The 3828-nt window shown below is 48.0% G+C and overlaps 1 pseudogene; it reads right to left on the reverse strand.

The window, feature by feature from the left end:
• Window positions 1-2024: 2024 nt before the first annotated feature.
• On the reverse strand, window positions 2025-3012 carry LOC114615059 (annotated as a pseudogene).
• Between the last annotated feature and the right edge of the window lie 816 nt (window positions 3013-3828).

A 3828-nucleotide genomic window follows, 5' to 3' on the forward strand; every position in this document is an offset into this window, starting at 1 on the left:
CTCTCTTTCACATATGCTATCCTACAGATGTCATAGGATCTTACAATGATGATTGTTTTTTCTCCATTTCTTCCCAGCCTGTATCAAAACACCTATCTCATCATATACACTGGTAGATTTTAAAACATTTGAAACTGTCACCAAGCTCCTTTCTCTCTGGGACCAATCAGTGTGTTCCTGGCAAGTCCACTTATCAGCTATGTGATGAGCACACAGACACCCCGGAAGATGTGTTATGATTGCAGACCAGCTAGCCACCTCAGATTTTCCACTGCTGCTAAATGTGCTGTGCTTTTCTCCACATCAAAGATTATAGGATGGCAGGCCAGCACATTAAATCCATGAAGGCAATTCAGTTCCATGAGTGTAGATACCCGAGTCTGCTATGGAACTTAGCCATAACCCTGCTTTATAATTAATTACACGTTTGCTTAAGGTCTGAATCACTGAAAGAGGCTTGTCTGTTAATCTGATGTGAGTTGATTATAATCATTCTTTCTATCTGGCTAACATTTTTTTTTGGGGGGGGAGAAGAATCCACGTCACTTTTAAGAGAAAAATGCCAAAAATAAATCTTACATGTCTCTTTAATTTCAAGATCTTATGCTTAGCATACATTAGAATAAAACTGAATAAAGCTATGATTCAAAGGCATAGCATTATAAATTCTCCCCCCTCAATAGGCTCTCTTCCTACCAAAATACTTTAAAGAAAGCAAAAGACCTACTCAGTGTCACAAAGGTTTTCCTATGTTCTATTAAAGACCCCTCGGCTTAAAACTTACTCAATATTCCCATCCCACTAATGATTTTTTTCAGACTTTACAGATTTATTTTTTTAAAAACAAAAGAAAAGGTTTAAAAAGTCCTTCATTTCCAACCCTGCCTAGAGGTATGGGGAAGGGGGCATAGCAAGCTGAGAAAGTGCCCTCCCTCTTGGAAGGAGCTGACTTCCCAGAGTTGGTAAGGACAGAGGCAGGTCCTGGCCCTTCCTTCCTTGCCCCTCCTTAGGTAGCTGGTACTGCCATACAAGTTTTACAAGCCAAGTATGGGAGTGGGAAGCCAAATGCTGCGTCTACAGAGCCTCCAGCCAGCCTTCAGTTATACTCCCTCCCATGGGTATGTGGTAAGTAATGGTGGGCAGGCAGGTAAGCCACAGGAGGCACAGCCTTTGGACCACATGGTCTAAGATCCTATAGCTTCCTTGTTGTTTGCCAACCAGCAGGACACACTGCAAGTCTGTCGTGAGGAGACCTTCCTAGAAACCTGCTATCTGGAGGGGACCTCTAATCTCCAACTCTTGGGGTCTGCCCTTTCTATTCCCCAGTCTCAGGCTGAGCAGAGTCCAGGACAAAGCACTAAGTGGCTGTTTGCTACAAAACACCTGGAGATGCCAGAGGGCACTCATGGCCTGTCAGCCAGTCCAGGCTCCCAGTCACACAGTCACACACACAGCGATAAGGTGTCTGTGCCAGCAGGCGTAGCCAAACTGGGCCCAGCTTCTCTCTCTCCACCTGCAGAGGAAACAGGAGTAGAACCCCTGAGTGCTGTGGGAACAGGCTGAATTTGGAGAAGCTGGCAACGGAAGGTTAACCAGGCCTGGGGGAGGGGAGAGGGGAGAGGGCTTTCAAGACCTCTGTCCAGGCCTGCTGGCTGCCCTTGGGAGTAACTCAACTCAGGTTTGGGGAGCCCTGACCATAAACCCCCTGGAAATGGGGGACGAAGAAAGGAGAAGAGGCGGGGGCTAGAACATTGGGACTTGGAAGGAAGCCAGTGCTATCAGTATTTACAAGCGGAAAGCCCCATCTTCTGTGCCACCTACCTCTACTCCTTCCACAGAGATGGCCCCTGAGAGCCACTGAAGAGGTTCTCAGACCTCCTCTCAGCTGCACCCCTTCCCTCCAAACTGGCCCTTTTCTGAGTTCCTCAGGAATGTCTGTGTGGCTCTGCTCCATCAGGAGACGGTGCATGCCTGGGGCTAGAACCCTAGCTGCCTGGTGGTGTAGTGGGCAGCCAACAGAGTCTCTAGGAGTCCTCAAGCATGCTGATGCGTGCGTAGATCTTCAGGGCAGGCCCCAGCTTGATGCTCATGGCGCTCATTAGATCTTCTCCTTGAGCAGCAGCAAGGCTTGCTTGTCAATCTCCTGGGCACGGAACTCCTCTGCGATCTCCTGGCAGCCTGGCAGAGAGCCTGGCAGAGAGCGGATGAACTCGTAGACATCTTCCACATTCCATTTTGTGGGCTCATTTGGTAGATAGTGGTGTCCCATGCCCACCAGGTCCCTCATCTGCATGTCAGGGAGCTCCAGATCCCTCTGGCCTTGTTGCCAGGAGGTGGACGAGCTGGCTGAGATGCGTGACGAGGGTACCTCATACCTTGAGTTATCTGAACACCGGCTGGAGTCTTCCTGACTATTTGCCAGCTGCAAGGCAGCAGTAACTGAAAGGGGTACAGTACCTGAGGGCTGCTTCTTGGTGTTCTTGGTAAGTGTGGGCAGACTGGCCTTGCTGGGCGGTTGTGGGTTGTGGTCCATGCCTTCTGCAGCTTGCTTCGGTCTGAGTGAAAAAGTCCGACTCGTTTGGTGCATCCCACATTATACCTCTTCGCACAAGCCATGGAACAGAAGCGTTTGGAACACTTGAACTTGTAGACAAAGTCCACCCGTCCACAGAGCTCACACTTGAGTTTGAGGGGAGCACCCTTCTCTTTGGATTCTTGTAGGTAGGGCTCCTGCATCTCTGAGTCTGTGGTGGTGGTGGTGTGGTCCTGCTGTGGGACTTTCTCAGGCAGGAACCCCTGTGCATACTTCTTGAGATTCCCCACCAGCAGGGACGAACGTCCCACTGCGAAAGGCTCTGCCCCCTCCTGGATCACAAACCCTTCGATAGCATGCTTCAGGATTTGGAGTTTCACAATGGCCTGTGGTGGTTTATCCTCACCATTCTGGGGGGCATTGCCGGTGATGCTGGAGGCAGAGTTTCCGTTTCCTGAGGTCATTCCGGGGCTGCTGAGGTCTGTCAGTGCATGAACAGTGCCCTGCCCTGTCTTCGCATCTCCTCCAGGCCGTCTGATTCTGCTCCATCTTCTATCCACCTTCTCCTTCTCCGTCTTCCTCTGTCTCTTCAGTCTCCTTATCTCTCCCTTCTCCTTCCTGTCTTCCCCCTCTCTAAAACCTCCAGGCCTCACCTTTCCCTCCCCTTACCCAATCCCCACTAATGATTTTTATCTAAATTATTTTCCATATAAGAATTTTTTTGCAGTCAACATCCCATTGTGATGAAATACACAAACTACAAAAATAGAAGACAAAGAAAGTGAGGAGTGAAGTTGAAGCTTCTTCTGACAAATGATGTTTTTCAGACCTAGCAGGATAATGGAGTTGAAATCACTTAAAAGATGAGGCCTCCAAGATGAGAATTTGTGCTCTTTCTCTATTTTTCTTTTTTGGAGTGAAGCAAACATCAGATATCTGCATGGGACTCTGACAGTGTACAAATAAGTTTCTAGGCCAAAAAGACCTCAAACAACCCAAAATCATTCTCAAACAAGGCTTTCAGAATACTGTTCTGCACAGTCATGTGATGGCTAATTTGGGGAGTCAATTTGAATAGATGAAGAAATGTTCAGGCAATGAATGGAACATAGCTCTGAGTGTATCTGTGTTCGCATCTCCAAATTGCAGTAGGTCAAGAAGGCTCTGATCTATTCAACGGATCGATCTTTTTTCATTAATTTATTAATTTATTCACTTTATATTCAATCACATCTCCCCCTCCGTCCTCTCCTCCCAGTGCTCCCTCCAAATCCCTCTCTAGGTGGATTCATAAC

Source organism: Grammomys surdaster, unplaced genomic scaffold (assembly GCF_004785775.1).
Source record: "Grammomys surdaster isolate TR1022 unplaced genomic scaffold, NIH_TR_1.0 126546, whole genome shotgun sequence".
In the NCBI taxonomy this organism is placed as follows: Eukaryota; Metazoa; Chordata; class Mammalia; order Rodentia; family Muridae; genus Grammomys; species Grammomys surdaster.